Source organism: Adiantum capillus-veneris, chromosome 19, assembly GCF_014529385.1.
Source record: "Adiantum capillus-veneris isolate H3 chromosome 19, ASM1452938v2, whole genome shotgun sequence".
NCBI lineage: Eukaryota > Viridiplantae > Streptophyta > Polypodiopsida > Polypodiales > Pteridaceae > Adiantum > Adiantum capillus-veneris.
The window spans coordinates 32,273,525-32,294,334 of NC_140949.1; positions in this window are offsets into that span (position 1 = coordinate 32,273,525).

Genomic DNA, 20,810 nt, shown 5'->3' on the forward strand with positions numbered 1-20,810 from the left:
AGTAACACCGACCATTTTTTCCTCTAATTAAGTGGAGACCATCTTTGACCCTCTCAGACCTATTACTTTGGATAAGGAGGAGAGAGAGAGAGAGAGAGAGAGAGAGAGAGAGAGATGAATTAAGTCCCACCGTCGATCTTAGTGAGGAGGATGACTGTCATGATAATGATGGGAGATAACAAATTCAAAGATGAGAAAGCCAACACATCTACAAATGATGATTCAATTTCTCTCTTTATTGACTTGGGGCCATGTGTTGAATTTAGATGATGCCACTTGTAGAGATCTTTTTGAATATGATTCATAAATATTTTCTATATTTTATTCTATGAGTATTTTTTCTTGTGTCACCCTTCCCCTCTTTGTCAAGGACCTACCTTTCCACTTGAAAGGACCTACCCGACTTTTCAATTGCCATGTCAAGCCTTTTCATTTCCCTTAGTGAATTGATTTAACTTTCTCTAACGGTCTTCACTTTTGTTTTGAAAGAATTTTTTTTTTTTGAAATGGTAGGGAACTACTCTCTCTCTCTCTCTCTCTCTCTCTCTCTCTCTCTCTAATTTTATCAAATATGTTAATTTTATACTTTATTTTTTAATTCAATAAGAGGTGATATTTCTAAATGTAAATTCAATCATATGTATGTGATTGATTTAAATATCAAACATCTACCACTTTTGTTTATTTTTTAACAAAAGTATGTGCCCACGATTTTTGAAAATATATTTAAAGAGAATCTATTGTAGATTCTTCAGGTTAGAAGTGGTTGTTTGTTGCATGTAAGCTTGCGAAAGAAACTGCATGCAGGGGTGCGGAGCGATCGAGGGTCTCTCTCTCTCTGTCTCTCTCCGCCGCCTCAAAGGCAATGTGGAGAGGTCTCTCTCTCTCTCTCTCTCTCTCTCTCTCTCTCTCTCTCTCTCTCTCTCTCTCTCTCTCCGCCGCCTCAAAGGCAATGTGGAGAGGTCGAGGTCTCTCTCTCTCTCTCTCTCTCTCTCTCTCTCTCTCTCTCTCTCTCTCTCTCTCTCTCTCTCTCTCTCTCTCTCTCTGCCTCTGCGCGAGGCCTCAGAAGTGTGTGTGTGTGTGTGTGTGTGTGTGTGAGGGCAAGGTTGTGGGAAGGAGAGCTCGCGGGCAGGGTTGTGGAGAGGAGGGATTTTAGAGGAGGGCGGGGAGAGGGGAAAGGGAGGGAATCTTCCCACTAATGAATTTATTTTTAAGCCTACTAGTATTAAGTATCATACTCTATAAACTTTTATTTTTTGTAAAATAAAAAGTAGTACCCAAATTTGGGTCGTTTTTAGTTCCAAATTGCTGCATGGTAATGATAGAGATAATAGTCGTGGATAAAGATGATGCAATAATAACACGGGTAATAATCACGGCAGAAACAAGATTTGGAAATGTTTAAGTTACAAAAAAAAAAACCCCTCTTGCCCCCCTCTCTCTCTTTAGCCACTCTATTTTGGATTGTCTCACTAAAATATGCAGTAAATGGTGATGGCAAACTCTTCGTCCTCTTATAATGAGCAAGTTACATAACATTTTCACTCCCTTCAATAACCATCTTTTTCCTAATAGCGTTGCAGCCTAGTCAATAAGACATGCTATTAGTTCATTCCAATTACAGACTATTTGGAGACGAACCCTTTAATGTGCCTCCCTTGACACCAGCCAAGTGCTTTTGCACACAGTTGTTGTCACGATAGGCATATCTTCCTCGAATTGTAAAAGAAACTAGGATTGAAGAGATAGGCTCACACACACATACAAAGATATATATATATATATATATATATATATATATATATATATATATAGAGAGAGAGAGAGAGAGAGAGAGAAACACCTACCATCCACTACCACTTTTTTTCATTGTATATGAAGGATTGTCACTTACGGTTACATTGTGATTTCAAAATAGTTAAAGACAACCACTTGCGTTTTAAAAATATGGCTCTTACGTGATATTCTTATCTTCATTCAATTGACCTTCATGGGCATGAATCTTTTGCATGGTTACTCTCTTTATTTGATGGCAAACTAGAAACGAGGTAATGGTTTTGACTTTCTCTTTGTGAAGTTTTCTTTGGCTATTGTATTATTTCTCAATAAATAGCTTTGCTCCCTTCAAGGAGGTTCCAAACCCATCCTTTATATCATGTAGTTCACCACAAGGATGTGTAGGCATGCATGACCTTGATGCCTTCATTTCAAGGAGGTTCCAAACCCATCCTTTATATCATGTAGTTCACCACAAAGATGTGTAGGCATGCCTTCATTTATTGGATAGATGCATGCATCTTTCCATTACATCTATGAATATGCTCAAGTAGTTATTTATTGTTACCTACATTGTCAATATTAAAGAATTTTATATGAAGCAGTCTTTGTGTGGTACATCGCACATCATTTTTCATTGTAAAATTAATTTGCTTGCAATTTGAAAATTTTGGAGAATTGTCTTGTGTATGTACGCAAGGAGCTCTTCATGGCTTGTGAACCAAAACATATGTTAAGGCATAGTTTATGTACAAAAAACAATGCTTTTAGGTAGAGCCAATAGTAAGGAATCAATCTTCCTTTTGGGTCGTCTCGACGAAGTCCAAACCTTGAATCAAGTTGAGGTCACTTGAGGTACTAGTAGTTTCAGTAGTAGTTCTATAAACTACAATCCTTGCTCAATCTTAGAGTCATAGCAACATAGTGATAAGACCAAAAAAAAGAGAGGAGAAATACTTTAAGAAACCCCAAGTTTCTCTACTACTTTGGTGTACATGCTTAGTCGTGTGAGAATCAATGCCAGCCAACATCATAACCTTCACTTGTTGGTGGTTGCAAACCTTTCCCTTGAATCACAATTGCAAGCAACCCACTAAACATTAGCATTCAAAACGCTGTAGAAATGGAGTTGTTTCTTACTCAAGCTTAAAACTTTGGCATGCTTGGGGTCATTGCTATGGAATCTCACATAGTCATCAAGGATCTCTAACGCTTGAGCCAAAGAATACTTGAGCCAAAGTTTTGCTTGAACCCACTCTACTTTAACATCTCTTGGTAGGAGTGACAAGAACATAGTAATATGTTTATTAGTCATTCTACATGTTGCCCATGGATAGTACGCTTGCTCCCCGGCCCCCCCCTCCCTCCCATAAGCACACTCACACATGTGCATGCTAGTATTAGTCTCTACGTCCTCACAAACCTCGCTATATGCTTTGCAATTGTCAAATAGGTACAATGCTTCCCTAGTGACTTGTTCAAATGTCACTGCATGATTTTAAGTGCAAGTCTTTTTTGAGAGTTTCGTTTTTCAAGCCCTCGATAAAGAGAACCAATAATCGATCTTCGTGTGGAAACTCTTGCACTGGACATCTTTTGGTGTATTGCTTGAAACGAAGTGAAGCTTCCTTCACCTTTTCATTTTCTTTCTGTTTGAAAGCATGCATCTGAGAGACAATGTTATGCTTGATTCCCCTTATTGAGAATTCCTACACAAATTCTTATAAGAGTTGGTTGATGTTTAAGAATCTCCATTATTTAGCAACTGGAACCAAGTCAACCCCGTTCCCTCCAATGTTAACCCAAACCCTTCGTATTGTGTGTGGAATTCCGCTACTTGTTCTGCTCTTAAGACTTGCTTAAATATGGAAACATGCGTGTATGGATCTCTTGATCTGCTATACTTATTAGGCACACACTTGCTATACTTATTAGGCACACACTTAGCCACTTGAGAAGGTCACACTTTTTTAAAGTTTTTGTAACCATCCTCATTAATCTAGGTTCTCCATACATAGCATCTCTCATTTTGTATCCACTAACAGGTGTTCTGGAAGGGGCTCGTTCACGCACCCTTCCCTCAAGTCTTATGTCCCAACTTTTAGTCTTGAAATTTGGCATCCTTGTATTAAAAATCATATATAAGACTATGCTTCCTCTATGTGTTGACATAAGAACCCGGGAATTCATGAATCCCATTGGGCTCGGTACAGATAGATGCGGTCGACTAAATGAGTCTTCCACATGATATTTCAGAGGACATCTCGTAGTTTCTGGTTTCGTGGTTTCTAAGGCTGTAGGTCAGAGTACACTTGGGGTGACATAGTACTGATGGAGTAGCCACCCAAAGTACGTACATTCCTCGATCTTATTACGGCTCACTGTCGAATATTTTGAACCATACTTGTCTAACATGATTACTTGCATACCTCTCTCAACTTCAAATGTAAATGCGTACAAGTATTTCTATTCAGTCAATTCCCTCACATTGGGCTCCTTGCACCTATAGTAGAGCATTTGCTCCTTGTTCCCACATGCGTGTTGTCGGTGTTGACGCATGTAGCCACATTTACTCGTCTAAGCTTGGCATTAGGAATGCCCAGCTTTGGTAGCTTCTCCTCAGGCTATCTATCAACTTTGTCTTTGGTGCCTATTAACCCCCATTTTTCCACAGTAAAAGTATAAAGCACAACAATATACATGTTTCCCTCTTCATCAAAGTATGAATTTCCACTATAATCTATGGGCACTACGAGTTTAAGCTCACTAGGCCTCTCTTCAATTTTAACGCAGTAACGATCCATATCATCCTTATAGATTTGAGTTCCTTGCTCATTCTCAAACTGACATTGCAAGTGCAAAATTTTTTGGGTGGGTGCAGGTTGCGATGATCCCGCTCCTATTTTTTTTTCTTCATTAAAACTCACACTTTTGTTTCCCTCAACCATATAGGTGTATGATCTCTCCAAAGAGGTATTAGAAAGACTCTCCTCCAAGGCTCCAAGATTGGCTCTAAGGTAGGTATGGTCCCTTGGTTGATATTGCCCTCGATCGAAAAATGGTTTGATTGGTCTCTAATGCTAGGGTTTCTATTCTGATACAATTTGTATGACCACAAATACATGAAGAAAACGAAACTTGCAAAATCCTGACCAGTTACCTTTTATGGTGCATTAGGTCCCTTTATCAAAATCAAGTTACTTCCACTCTGATCCACAAAACCTGTACAAAATTTTCTTGGTGGCTATAGCTTTACAGCCGTTGGGTTAGTCAAAATCTACTAAAATCACAATTTTGTCAAACTTTGGCACATTCCTTATTTGCCTTGCAATTTGCACAAAACAACTCCAAATTGAATTTTGAAAACACCACTATGTTCACAAGAACTAAAGCTAGCTTTGGTCAATATGGACACCTTATGTGTATGGGGGTCATGGATTGCGATTCATGTATCCCAATGCCAGAATTAGTTAAAACTTGGCACATAGGTTTCTCGCAACCTCTTGATAACTATTAAGTGAATTTGAGCTAGTTTGATCCCCTTCAAAATTTTCAAAAGTCACTTTATCAGCCTATTTTGTAACAACTTGCACTTGACAAACTTCTCCTTGTTTGAGCATCCTTGGGATGATTTTTTTATACCCTTGTTTTTGGACAAAATGTTTGGTTGGTCTCTGCTACAAGTATGTGAGGTTACAGGCCCAAAATCTAGCAGAGGGACATGGTCCCTCTTTTGTATTATTTTGGGTGAAAAAGAAAAAAGTATGTAAGTAAATGAAAATTATGTTCACAATCCATGTTCCACCATGTAACATTTAATGGCCTAATAACTTGTGTGTAGCAGAAAATAGCATGAACATAGTGAGCATTTCATTAGAATAGATTCCTAATGAGATTAACAAGAGTGCTTGGGTGGAGAGAGCAACAAAAAGCATAACACCTAGTTAGATAGCATGAACAATACTTCAAAAGAGAGAGAAATTAAGCAACTGACAATAGTTGAGGACCGGATTTGCATGAAGCCGGTCCCCCCTCCAAAAGGCTTTGTATTATGGTTTCTCCCATCAAGAGAGACATTTTACAATACAATTTCTTGTGTTCCTTCAATACTAGATAGTGCAATGAAGATGGAATCTTCATGCACTACGCAAAACACTTATCGAACACAACATCAACTCCCTCACGGTCTTAGACCCAAGACCTCACATACCTTCGAAGATGGTGAGAGCTAGCGGGGTATGAGAGTAGATTGAGAGGAAGAAGGAGTATTATTACGAGAAAGATGTACATCCCCTCACATAATCACTCATATTAGCATAGCTTAGCTTAGTAATTAGCATGGTAGAGGAGATGAGCATGCATTGAAGCTTGGCTCTTGGTTGGATTTTCATCACAAAGCCAAGAGTTGTTGGTGTAGGCCTTCCTTCTCACAAGCTTGGAGTAGGTGATAAGCTTTCCATTAAAGCTTGAGAAGGAGAGAGAGTCTTCTTTACTTCACACATCAGATTGTGTGAGTGTGTGTGTGATAATGCCTTGCAAAAATCAGCCCCCTCTCTCTCTTGGTCGACCCCTCTTGCTATTTGCTCTTGCTAGCATCCTATTGGACCTCCCCACGCTTAGCCAGAGGTAATTAAGCAGCATAAGTGATAGCCTTCTGACATATGTCCCCCTTTCCCCTTTTGTGAGAGCTTTAGGTAATTATTTAATTCAACTAAACTCTCATTGGACCACTTTGCCTCCTGGCCAATAGGAATCAGGCAAGCCATTGGGCTGCTGAATGCTCATTGGTCCCCTTGGGAGACTGTCCAATAGTCTTCTAGAGAGCTTAATTCTTATTGGTTCTTTTATTAAGTGCTTTTAAATTAATTAAACTAGATTTACTCTAGCCTAATTCTCATTGGTCCACCTCCAAGGCCATCCAATTGGAATTAGGTACAACTTGTGGGCATCTAAGCTAGGGAGCTGACATGTGTCCTTCATTCCCTTTGTGTAAAGGGAGCTTGTGTGTGTGTGTGTGTGTGTGTGTGTGTGTGTGTGTGTGTGTGTGTGTGTGTGTGTCTTTCTCTCTCATCCCCTACTTGCAAGGCTCGCCCCCTCCTATGTAGGGTTTGACAAAGACTTTTTGTGACACACACTAAGCATCCAATTTCCCTAGTGTTTGGCCTTTGGACACAACCTTCAAATTTTGGAACCTTAGCATTTTGGAACTCTTAATGGGCTGAAAACTTTAGGGTCTTTTAAGCCCATTTTTGCACATTGCTCTTTTGCAAATGGCCCCCCCTTTGGATCCCTATTTTCCCTCCTTTGGATCCCTACTATGGCCCGCTCTGCTAGCTTAACCAATATTCTAGCTTTTTCTCCCCTGGCACTTCCCCATATTAAATGATCAGTTTAACATGAGAAAATCGTTTAGGAGAATTAGATATTGATTATTACGACATTACCTCTCTCTTGAAATGATAGTCGTCCTCGACTATGGGGTAGAGAAGATAAATCATATTATTCGTCCTTTTCCCTAGCGGGTAGAGGATCCCTATGTTAGCCTACGACATCATTCCACAATGGATGACTAGTCCATTTGGAGCTTGGTCTGCATCATGAAGTACGTAAGACTTTGTTGATCCATTCGCAGAATGAAAGGAGTCCCCAATAAATAGTGCTTCCATGAGTCTAAGGCATGTAGGACTGCAAGGAGTTCCTTTTCATAGATGCCTAGAGCTTGCTCAACAGGGTCGAGCCTTCGACTTTCATAGCCTATGGCATGCCCTTCTTGAAGCAAAACAGCTCCAAGGCAATCACCACAAGCATCACATTGGACCTCAAATGGCTTTGAGAGATCCGGTAGTGTAAGCAGGGGTTGAGAGATAAGCTTTTCAAAAGCATTGTTCTCCTTGGCAGACCATGTGTACCTAACGTTTTTCTTTGCTAGGTCATGTAATGGTCCTACTATTCTATGAAGCGTCTATAGTATGCTTACATACCTACAAAGCTTCTTAACTCATGAAGATTCCTTGGTTTAGGCCATCCTTTTATTACCTCTAACTTTGATGGATCCAGTTGGATGCCATCTTGAGAGATAATGTGACCTAAATATTGAATCTCTTGTAAGAAAAATTCACTTTTCTTTCAATTAACATAAAGTTTATTCTCTCTTAGAACTTGAAATATTACCTGGAGGTGCCGCTTGTGTTCGTCTAATGAATTAGAGTAGATGATGATATCATCAAAGAACACTCCAGTAAACGTTCGGTGAGGCCTGAATAGCTTCTCTATCAAGCGGTTGAATGTGGTTGGTGCATTGGTCCAGCCAAAAGACATGACAATGTATTCATAAAGACCAAACATGGTGCAAAATGCGGTCTTTACAATGTCTTGATCAACTATCCTTATTTGATGATAGCCACTTTTTAGGTCAATCCTACTGAAGTAGGTGGAGCCTTGTAGCTTATCAAATAGGTCTTCTACCTGTGGAATGGGAAACCTATTTTTGATAGTGATCCTATTTAGTGCTCTATAGTCGCGACACATACAATATGTCCCGTCTTTCTTTTGCACTAGTAGCACAGGAGAACAAAATGGAGATGAGCTAGGCTTAACCATGCCCTTCTCAACTAACTCATGCACTTGCCGCATAATCTCCTCTTGTTGGGCTTGAGAAACTCTATAAGGAGGTTTGTTAGGCAGTGAACTTCCTGGAAGAAGTTCAATTGCATGGTCATCATTGCCTCGTTTAGGAGGTAGATCACAAGGGATGTCGTCAATAAAGACATCTTGAAACCCCTTGAGAAAATTGGATAACTCTAATTCCTTTTGATTGTGTATATTTTCTTTTCCTAAAACATTGGGTTTATTTTGAAAATCTTTAACAAAAATCATGTACACGGAAATAGAGCTCTTTATTGACTTGTTGAAAGCTTGTGTATGTACAATGGGTATAGTGTTACCCATTTCCTTAGCATCTATATACATATCTTTTTCCCTGAACTTAAGGGAGATTCTCCTTTCAGAGAATTTAACATTGGTAGCCATGCAATCAAACCATGGTGCCCCTAGGATTACATCCTCATGCTTGAGAGGAGAGATAAAGAAGTCCTCTTTGTCCACATAGCTTTGGACATGGAGCCTCAATTTCTCGATTAAGGGAGTGACTGAAGCTTCCTTCCCCTTGAAAGCACCGTCTACGGGTAGGACATCTCCCATCGCGTAGGTTTGTATGCCTAGCTTGGTGGCCAACTCTATAGATATAAAATTATGAGTAGAACCGGGGTCAAAGAGAATAAAAGCATCATGTTCTCTTACCTTTCCCTAAGCATGGCATAGAAGAGACCCTTTGTGGTGAGTTTCCTCCTCTTGGATTTTGACCAAGGTAGCTCTTGGAGGATCATGGTGGTTGTTCTTTTGGGGACAAGCGCGGACACATGCCCTTGTTCGTCACACTTGAAACACCGGTTATCCTTGTGATAATGCTCAAGCTCTTTAGGAGAGAGTTTACTTTTGCCTTTGTAAACTCCCTTCTCCTTAGCTTTGTTGGAATTGCCCTTAGGAGACTTTTGGACATTGTCCTTCCCCTTAGGCTCATTGGAACCCTAGTTTTCAGGGGGCTTAGAATTCTTCTTAGCCCCTGTTTGGAAATTGATTCGAGATGCCACCATAGTATGATGTATTACCGCCGATATGGTGCGTGGCCTTTGGGAGTTGACATATTCCGCCATTTCTTCGGTTAAGCCCGCACAAAATTGCTGCTTTTGCTCTCCAAAATCCAACTTTTTGAAGACAGTGGCGGACTTTTGAAAGTGCATAGCTACATGGCGTAGCTAAGAGGACTCCGTGAAGCCCTCATCTCCGAACGCCGCATCAAATTGTTGGATAAAGGCCAAGACTTTGTCAGTAGCACCAAAAGTGCCATCATAGGTAAGGAAAGAGATTCTCTTCCCTCCCTCTTTGAATTTCTTGAGCTTGGATGACCTCTTCCACGCGGCATAGGATTTCCTATGGCCTCTTCTTTTTTATGGTTCAATGGTTGCACCATCACTTTCTTCACAAGATGAAGAATTTGAGGAAGATGAGGAAGAGGGTGACCTCTTTCTTGCCTTTTTCTTTCATTGATCTTCTTTGTCTTCACCATCACTTTCATAAGAGGAAGAGGATGAAGGAGATGGAGAAGAGGGTGTCCTCTTTCTTGCCTTTCTCTTCTCTTGCTTTTTGTCATCCCTCTTTGAAGTATGGTGTGGAAAAGTATGCTATGGTCTTCTCCGTTTTGGAGGTGATGGACAGCGTTTAGCCCGCCGTCTTCGTGGATCCATCTCTGTCGAGGTGGCGGGAGACTCACTTCTTTCTCGTTCCTTCGGTGGAGGCTCTTGGATTCTCCTTTGAGAAGGAGATGTGCCATCAAGGAGAAAATTTTTGAGCCCTTCAGAGGGATCCTCTTCTTCTTCCCGAATCGGATAGAGACCTCTTTTGGAAGTCTCGCAAGGAGGCTTCCTAGGTGTTCTCTCTTCATGGTGGGGAGCTTGGAGAATCCCATGAGCACGAAGCTGTCGTTGCACTTCACTTTGGAGGGATGGATTGCCCATGGCTTGTTGAAGCCTAAAAACTGTTGGGATTAAAGCCCAAGTGGCCTCTTATGCGGATATGGCCGGCCGCCCGCCTAACTCACTTACCTCTAACTCTTTGTATATACTAACATATTTTTTGTGAATACTAAGGATTTGGGAGATAACCCTTCTAACAGATCTCTGCGTACTGTGTACTGTGTAAGCTCACTGTGTATCACTGTGTGTGTGTGTGAGAGAGTCGACCCACGCTCCGCTCCGCGACTTCAATTGGTATCAGAGCCTTGGTTCAGTGCGGATTTGCGCAATCGCGCGCGCGCGCACTTTTCCGGCAGATTCTGGATCCGGAGTTCGAAAATTCACACTCGGCGTTCCGGGAGCGTTTCCACCAGGCGACCTGGGGTTTTACCCCCCTTTCGAAGCCGTTTATGCCCTCAGAATTTCGTTATGAGCACTACAGCAGAAGATAGATTTCAGCCGCAAAGAAATCCGTCTTGTGTAGATTGGCAAGCAGGAGGTGGTCGACATCAATATCGACATCGACATACATCACTTATTCGTCTTCAGAGCATCATCTATAGACCAGGTACACATATATATCATCAGATATATATATTGCAGTCTGCATTGCTACTTCTTGTGCTTGCCAGGTTCCAGGGGAGGTGTGGCCATACGACGGCTTGACACCACTGGCATGTATTGCAGATTGATGTACTGTGATTGTGGGTCTGCTAGTTGTGAGTCACGCTAGCAGACAGACCGCCGCAGCGGTCATAGGACAGTGATTGGTCTATTATAGGATGTATGCTAGTTCTGGGCAGTTTGCTGAGCCATCTGAGAGGGTCGTGTGTGAGGTTTTTTGAAGCCAAGCACTGGGGGCTGGGTTACCCAGTGTGAGGTGGATTAGGTTGCTGGAGTTCCCCTCTACACGCATCCTCTTCGGCGACTTTTATCCCTTAGGATGTATGACTTTGTGTAGACACTGGATTGCATCTTATGCGTCAGGCCGTTGAGGCATTGTTCAGGGCTCAGTCTTGAGACAGATACAGGTTCTGTCATCGCCCAGAGAGGAGACAGTGTATGCTTACAGGACAGCATATTACAGGGATTTTTTAGATTTGTCATTGGTCAGCTATTTATGATTGTTTTTTGAGCTATCTTTTGGTTCCCAGAGCTCAGTTTACAGGGGAGACTCTGTCAAAAATTTTCAAAAATACTGACAGTTCCTGAGGAGAGGTGTTCAGCTTGTTGATTATAGCTTGTTTACTGTGTACAGAGGCCAGTTTACAGGGGAAACTCTGCCGGATTTTTCTCAGGAGTAAACAGTTTGGCAGATATGGCATCTTCTCAAAGTGAGACTCTTTACAACATAAAGAAGCTGGATGGCACAAACTTTCCATTCTGGAAGAAGCAGATTTGGCAGGTTTTGGTGCAGAAAAAACAAGTGAAGCCACTGAAGCTCAAAGGGGAGAGACCAGAATTTATGGCTCAAGATGAGTGGGAAGAGCTTGACGAGTTAGCTTGTTCCACAATCATGCTGACACTGGCAGAAAATGTTTACTTCAACGTAGCAGAAGAGACTACAGCGTATGGCGTATGGCAAAAGCTATGTGATATGTACGAGAAACAAAGTGCTGCTTCTCAGATTTACTGGCTCAAGAAATTGGTGGATTTGAAGATGAAGGAAGGGACAGCCATGTCAAATCATCTGAATGAATTTCACTCAATTTTCAGCCAGTTAACAGCACAGGAGATAGTCTTTCCAGATTCAGTGAAGGCTATGTTTCTCTTAATCACTTTGCCAGACAGTTGGGATACTTTTCGTACAGCGTTAAGTAATTCTGTCGCGCCAGAAGGTCTTACGAGTGCTAATGTAGAAGGCAGCTTGCTCACAGAGGAAGTGAACAGGAAGAACATTGACAAAGGCAAAGGCAATAGTGCTTTGGTCGTTCGAGGGAGACAACAGTTTAAAGAGAAGAAGGGTAAGAAGGCACAAAACCGAAGTAAGTCTCGTGATTCGAAGTCAAAGGATGACATAGAATGCTACCATTGTGGCAAGAAGGGTCACATGAAGCGAGACTGTACGAAGTGGAAACAAGAAAAAGGCAAAACAAAGAGTTCTGAGCAAGATGAAAAGAAGAGTTCAGTGAAGATTGAAGAGGTGAATGTCACAGGATCTGGTTCAGACAGTGATTCTGGTATAGCAGGTGGTGACATCTTCCTTACAAGCAATCTTGATTCTGTTTTCTTGACTGCAGAGGATGGACATGCTATGAGTGATTGGATTATCGACTCAGGGGCATCTTTACATGTTTCTCCGCACAAAGAGTGGTTTACATCATATGTGGCTACTAAAGATTATGTCAGACTTGGCAATGAGCAGGTTTGTGACATACTTGGAGTGGGAGATGTGCAGTTGAAGTTTCAGAATGGCTCTTCTTTATGGCTCAAGAGTGTCAGACATGTTCCAGCAATCCGAAAGAGCTTGATTAGTACAGGGAAGTTGGATGATGCAGGTTATGTGACAGTTTTTGGGAACAGCGCTTGGAAGATCTCCAAAGGTTCGATGACTGTAGCACATGGCAGCAAGTCAGGAACTCTGTACACTTTACATGTTTCAGAGGTTAAAAACCATGTAATTAATGTGATTGAGCAGCCAAGTGTGTCACTGTGGCATCGTAGGTTGGGACATATGTCAAAAAGAGGAATGGAAATACTTTCTCATTATGGTTATTTGCCTGGATTTTCATTTCAAGATTTCGAGTTTTGTGAGCATTGTGTTTATGGTAAGCAAACACAGGAACCGCACAGATCAAAGAGGAATCATAGGGACGAACGGTTAGCTCTTGTACACAGTGATCTATGCGGACCAATGCCTAGTTTGTCACTAGGGGGAGCAGCGTACTTTTGTACATTCATAGATGACTATTCTCGCAAAGTATGGGTTTACTTCTTGAAGCACAAGGATGAGGTGCTCAAGGTCTTTAAGACATTCTTGCAGCTGGTGGAGAATCAGAGTGGTCACAAGCTGAAGTGCTTGAGAACTGACAATGGTGGAGAGTACGTTTCCAAAGCTTTTCAAGACTTTTGTGAAGCAAAAGGGATTAAGCGGGAACTTACTGCACCATATAATCCTTCACAGAATGGGGTTGCAGAACGTATGAATAGGACCATACAAGAGAAGGTCAGAAGCATGTTGTCAAATGCTGAGTTGCCTGATGGATTTTGGGCGGAAGCAGTGGCTACAGCAGTCCATTTGATCAACAGGTCTCCTAGTAGGGTTCTGGATAAGAGTGCAGTGGCCGAGATGCTATGGACAGGCAAGGCACCTTCGTATAAGCATCTCAGAGTCTTTGGTTGTGAAGCTTATAGCCATATTCCTAAGGAGTTCAGAAATAAGTTAGAACCAAAGAGCAAGAAGTGTATATTTCTTGGCTACGGAGAATCGGGCGAGATGGGTTACCGGCTTTGGGATCCTGAGTCCAGAAAGCTTATTCGTAGCAATGATGTGCATTTCAATGAAGCCAAGTTTCACTCTAAGCCAGAGAAGACAGAGGAGATCAGAAGAGTTGTCTTCAGGGAAGATGGACCTAGTGCTAGCACATCAAGACAGCATGGTCAGGCTCAGGAACAGCCTATAGTGGCTAGAGAGGCAGAATCAGTTGTGGTGAGACGTTCTGAGCGTGTCTCCAAACCACCTGATCGTTATGTGCCATCTCTAAATTATGTCATGCTCACAGATTGCGGAGAACCATCTTGTTACAAGGAAGCATTACAAGTGGTTGACTCGAAAAAATGGCAGTTGGCCATGCAGTCAGAGATGACAGCTCTGCATAAAAACCAGACATGGAAGTTGGTTAAATTACCACAGGGCAAAAAGGCTCTACCTTGTAAATGGGTTTACAGGTATAAGATCACCGCTCATGATAGTCAGCCAAAGTACAAAGCAAGGCTTGTTGCCAAGGGCTTTAAGCAAGAACAAGGCATTGACTTTGATGAAGTCTTCTCTCCAGTGGTCAAGATGACTACATTGAGATGCTTTCTTGCATTGGTTGCTATATTGGATTTGGTGTTGCACCAAATGGATGTCAAGACAGCGTTCTTGCATGGTGATTTAGATGTGGAAATTTACATGCAGCAGCCAGAAGGGTTTGTTGAGAAAGGCATGGAACATTTGGTATGCCAGTTGTTAAAGAGTCTTTATGGCTTAAAACAATCACCGAGGGCATGGTACCATAAGTTCCACCAGTTTATGCTTTCTCAAGGCTACAAACGTAGTGAGTTCGATCACTGTCTATATACAAAGAAGGCTAAGGATGGCAGTTGGCTGATCCTTATTTTGTATGTGGATGACATGTTGATTGCTGGCAAACACTTGGAAGAAATTTCAGCTTTGAAGTCAAAGATGGCAAAATCGTTTGACATGAAAGACATGGGTGAGGCAAGTCATATACTTGGTATGCGCATTGAGAGAGACAAATCAAAGAAGTTGATTTGGTTATCTCAAACAGAGTATATTGACAAGGTTTTGCAACGTTTCAATATGGAGAAGGGAAAGGCATTGAGTGTTCCATTGCCACCATATGTGAAACTTAGCAAACAAGATTGTCCTGTGTCTGAGGAAGAAAAGGCTGAAATGGATAAGATTCCATATGCGTCTGCAGTGGGTAGTTTGATGTATGCAATGATTGCTACACGTCCGGATATTGCATTTGCAGTGGGAGTGGTTAGCAGATATATGTCAAATCCCAGCAAGAAACATTGGGAGGCAGTGAAAGGTATCATGAGATACTTAAAACATACAAAGAGTATGCGCATATGCTATGGTAGTCAGGATTTGAGTGTCAGAGGATACACTGACTCAGATTATGCAGGAGACTTGGATAAGAGGAGATCTACATCAGGCTATGTCTTTACATTGGCTGGAGGTGCCATATCATGGCGATCTCGATTACAAGATTGTGTTACGCAGTCTACTACAGAAGCTGAGTATGTTGCAGCAAATGAGGCATGCAAAGAAGCTATTTGGCTTGGTAGATTGGTTGCAGACTTGGGAATCAATGCAGATATGCCAGAGTTATATTGTGATAGTCAAAGTGCTATACAATTGGCAAAGAATCCAGTGTTCCATTCGAAGACTAAGCATATTGATGTGAAGTATCACTTCATTAGGGAAGTACTTGAAGACAAGCAGATACAACTGCTGAAGATCCACACCAAGGACAATCCTGCTGATCTACTCACAAAGGGACTTCCAGGAGAGGGCTTTGTGCATTGTCGTGAGTTATTGGGCATTGGATAGATGGCAGCCATGTAAATCTTTGTACATTTATGTTCATAGATTTACAGTTACTTAAAGTGCCACATTGGACTTTAAGTGGGAGGTTGTTGGGATTAAAGCCCAAGTGGCCTCTTATGCGGATATGGCCGGCCGCCCGCCTAACTCACTTACCTCTAACTCTTTGTATATACTAACATATTTTTTGTGAATACTAAGGATTTGGGAGATAACCCTTCTAACAGATCTCTGCGTACTGTGTACTGTGTAAGCTCACTGTGTATCACTGTGTGTGTGTGTGAGAGAGTCGACCCACGCTCCGCTCCGCGACTTCAGAAACAAGATAGTTAACAAGCATCGGGGTATCATTACTAGCTTGCTCATTAGCAAAATCAAAGTTATCAACATTAATTTCACTCTCTTTACTATTGTCAGCCATTCTAACAACTTTTAGGTGTAAACTTTTTAGGTGTACTTTGGCACTTCAAGCCCTAGTTGCTACTCCTCTTTACCCCTTTAGAAAAAGCACTCAAGCTACTGTACCCGTGGCTCGAATACCATTAACTGCAAGGAATAGAAGAGAGGGTCGTTCAACACCAAAACAACACACGCTCTTGTCAAGCTTCTAATAGCTCAATAGTTGTTAAGCCGTAGGCAAGCCCCGCAGGACTCCACTATTAAGACCATAGCTCTCGACGGTGATGCCCCGTTAACTACACAAAGGCAGGCGCACTGCAAGGCTGAAAAATCCTTATTCTACTTACTCACATCCAATTAACAGGACCAACCATTTATAGCTAGCTTGAGGACCTCCCTTCTTGAGCAAGAAAAGAGAAACCTTGTGCTTTGATGCCAATGTAACATTTAATAGCCTAATAACTTGTGTGTAGCGGAAAATAGCATGAACATAGTGAGCATTTCATTAGAATAGATTCCTAATGAGATTAACAAGAGTGCTTGGGTGGAGAGAGCAACAAAAATCATTACACCCAGTTAGATAGCATGAACAATACTTCAAAAGAGAGAGAAATTAAGCAATTGACAATAGTTGAGGACCGGATTTGCATGGAGCCGGTCCCCCCTCCAAAAGGCTTTGTATTATGGTTTCTCCCATCAAGAGAGACATTTTACAATACAATTTCTTGTGTTCCTTCAATACTAGATAGTGCAATGAAGATGGAATCTTCATGCACTACGCAAAACACTTATCGAACACAACATCAATTCCCTCACGGTCTTAGACCCAAGACCTCACATACCTTCGAAGATGGTGAGAGCTAGCGGGGTATGAGAGTAGATTGAGAGGAAGGAGTATTATTACGAGAAAGATGTACATCTCCTCACATAATCACTCATATTAGCATAGCTTAGCTTAGTAATTAGCATGGTAGAGGAGATGAGCATGCATTGAAGCTTGGCTCTTGGTTGGATTTGCATCACAAAGCCAAGAGTTGTTGGTGTAGGCCTTCCTTCTCACAAGCTTGGAGTAGGTGATAAGCTTTCCATTAAAGCTTGAGAAGGAGAGAGAGTCTTCTTTACTTCACACATCAGATTGTGTGAGTGTGTGTGTGATAATGCCTTGCAAAAATCAGCCCCCTCTCTCTCTTGGTCGACCCCTCTTGCTATTTGCTCTTGCTAGCATCCTATTGGACCTCCCCACGCTTAGCCAGAGGTAATTAAGTAGCATAAGTGATAGCCTTCTGACATATGTCCCCCTTTCCCCTTTTGTGAGAGCTTTAGGTAATTATTTAATTCAACTAAACTCTCATTGGACCACTTTGCCTCCTGGCCAATAGGAATCAGGCAAGCCATTGGGCTGCTGAATGCTCATTGGTCCCCTTGGGAGACTGTCCAATAGTCTTCTAGAGAGCTTAATTCTTATTGGTTCTTTTCTTAAGTGCTTTTAAATTAATTAAACTAGATTTACTATAGCCTAATTATCATTGGTCCACCTCCAAGGCCATCCAATTGGAATTGGGTACACCACATGTGTCCCTCATTCCCTTTGTGTAAAGGGATCTTGTGTGTGTGTGTGCGTTTCTCTCTCATCCCCTACTTGCAAGCCTCACCCCCTCCTATGTAGGGATTGACAAAGACACATTGAAAAAAATACCCAAAAAAATTCTCACTTTGAGGTGAAATAAGATGCAAATTTTTCCTTGTGTTTATGTTATTTAGGATCCTAAAGAGGACATTACTGTGTTGTTCTTTCATGTGCTTCTTCAAGAATGATAACAGAATACTCTGAGAGCTAGCCACAAGCACTTCTCTCGTAAGCATTTTATATGTGATGTACTTGAATACTATCTCAATCCCTGTGCAATCCTCAAATCAATTGGTGTAACCAAGCCTGGAAAAAAAATTCTTAAGCAACCCTCTTGGCTACAGACATTGCCACCACTCTTTGAGGTTGTGTGCAACCAATCTTTCCTTTGATTGTGTACCTTGATTTTGCTAGATATTGTGTACTGTGGGACGGATGTCTAACCTCACCATCCTATCTTACTGTAGTATTAGCGAGAACCACGATTAAATTGTCAATCCATGGGATGAAGCTGACTCGACTAGTGCATAGAGGCTACAAGAGAGTGTCCCGGCTCATCAATTACAAAGTTTATCCGAGAAAATAGGTGCTACAATATTCCCGATTTATCAAAAATAATAAGTGTTTTACAATGAGATCTCCGAAAAATGATATCTGTGGTATCCGTGTTAGCTTGCTGCTAACATTCCCCCCCTCCTCGCCTATGTCGTCCCTTGACACAGCTTTATCGATTGAAGTAGTCTTCAGACTGGCGGCTGGCAAGGCGGTCTTTAAGCGCATTAAGTGCCTTTTGCTATCTAATCTTCTTTTCTTTATCTGGCACTTGCAAAAACTGCATAGTTACTATGTTCTTTAGTTCCACTGTTGAGTAGCCTACAAACCTTGATGTGAGGTTGTTGATCACTGGCGCAAATATCTTCGTTTGCCAAGTGAATAATCCCGTGTAGAACGCTTGCTCAAATGCCAGCATATTGTGTGAAGGTAGAAACATGCATTTGGCATAGAAGCCATAGAGGACTTCTTCGGAAGGTTGGCCACTGAGATCATAGCACAAACCTTTGTTACCCTTGCGGAATGACATCCAAGGAAAGCCTGCTTGGTCTGGATCATTGAACACTTCGATGCATGTGAGCAGCATTCAGCAGATCTTATATAGCATAGCACATGACAAATCTGGGAGACTTTTAAAGAATGACATGGTGCCCTTTAGGGTTTTCACCATGTATTCTTCAGTCGCTGGCCCCTTTTCTGGAGCAGGCAATCTGGGGTAGTTTAGCCAAGTTGGTCGCTTCTTGAGTAGTGCCTTATGTGCTATCCAGGTCCTTACTCTTGGTATTGGAGATAAGGTTGGATCCTTTTGCAGGTCCGCAGGTGCTCTCGTGAACAGAATCAAGTACCTGGGATTCTTGTTCCCAGCTCAACCTCCACTTCGAGTGGTCTTTATCTGCGCCCTCGACTTGCATGTTTGTGTAAAGCCTTTCTTTAACCTGTAGCAACTCAACTTTTTTCAGAGGGTAGGGCAGAGACTGTTGGTGCCATTGCGCATTTATTTGATTGGGAGTGAGTTGTGTGACATTGACGGAATGAAGTACTCGCTCCCAATCCATTGCTTCCTTCCACTGCTCATCTACCTCTTGTGTAACTTTTTCTTTTAGTGCATCTTCTTCAGCCTTTGAGAGCTGGATCATGGACATTGTGTCTTCTTCTGTAATTGGTACGTGAAAATCTTCCTCACCACTCAGCTTACTGCGGATTGTGTCTCCATCTCAGCAAATGATACTAAGGGGATCTCTATCTGAGGCTGCTCCAAAGTGCCTGCCTCTTCTTGCATTTCCGTCCTTCCCTCTCTCAATATTAGCTGGTTGACTCATTTGAGTTCAACTATCTCCTTTAGCAGTTCATCTTCTCTTTGAATCTGCATCAAGGCCAGGTCTTTGCGTTGAGATTGCTCTAACTTCAGCTCCAGCTTGAGGTCTTTATTTTTCTTTTCTAGTGCTTTGTAGACCTCGTATGTTCCTTTGATCGAGGCGACGGCTAGATTTTCTTGTATTTGCCACAAGAATATCGCCTGATCATTGATTCTTTGTTCTGAGTACTGTAGAGAGGCATTAGCTACATCTAGCTGTACATGGATTTTTTGAGATGAGAGGGTGGTAGTTAGCAGTTCATTTGTAACTTCGGTCAGCTAATCATCCTTGGCTTTACATGCATCTGACAGTTTGGTAAGCAGCTCACCAAGCTCTTCCGTTTCTTTTGTTATTTATCCCTAGCGAGCTGATGTTGTTCAGTTTATGCTCTCAACTCCTGCACTTGCCTCTGGAGATCAGTGATGACATTAAGTTTGTCGTCTAACTCCCCTTGGAGTGCGTTGATCACCATCTCTAACTCTTTGGCCCTTGTGCTATGGCCAAGTGCTGTTGAGCGAAGCCTTTCTATCATCTCCTGCATTTGCTTAGCATATTTGTTCACTTGTTGCAGGATGACTTCATCATTCGATTGCCAGTCTTCACTTTGTGTTAATTGTCTGGATGTTTTTGCAGATTCTTTTACCTCTGGCTGCGTCATGACGGTTGGTTGTTGTTGTTCTTGTAGCCGTGGCTGTTCTTTTTTCATGGAGGTAGAGGGTGGGTCCTCGGCCTTCTCTGGTTGTGCTGAGGTAGAAGGTGGTTCTTTGGCCACTTGTTCTTTTGTGTGCTCAACTTTTACGGAGTCCTCTTCTTGTGTAGGATTGGCTGCCTTTTTTGTCTCTGGCTCTCTCTCTATTTGCTTCTCTTGAGTAGAGACATCAGCTTGTTGTGTTGTTTCCACTGCTTCTTGCTGTTCAGATTCTTGAGCAGCTTCTGCTACTTTCTCTTGTTCAGCTTCTACTTCTTTCGTTCGCTCATTTGTTGTGTCTTTAACTGTCGGTGATGGTGGTGATCTCGGCATTGGCTGATCAAAGTGTGTAGAGACAGGAGAAGGGATGTGGGGAGACACATCACCTTGGGCTTGTTGTGCTTCTCCTTCTGCTACTTTCTCTTGTTCAGCTTCTACTTCTTTCGTTCGCTCATTTGTTGTGTCTTTAACTGTCGGTGATGGTGGTGATCTCGGCATTGGCTGATCAAAGTGTGTAGAGACAGGAGAAGGGATGTGGGGAGACACATCACCTTGGGCTTGTTGT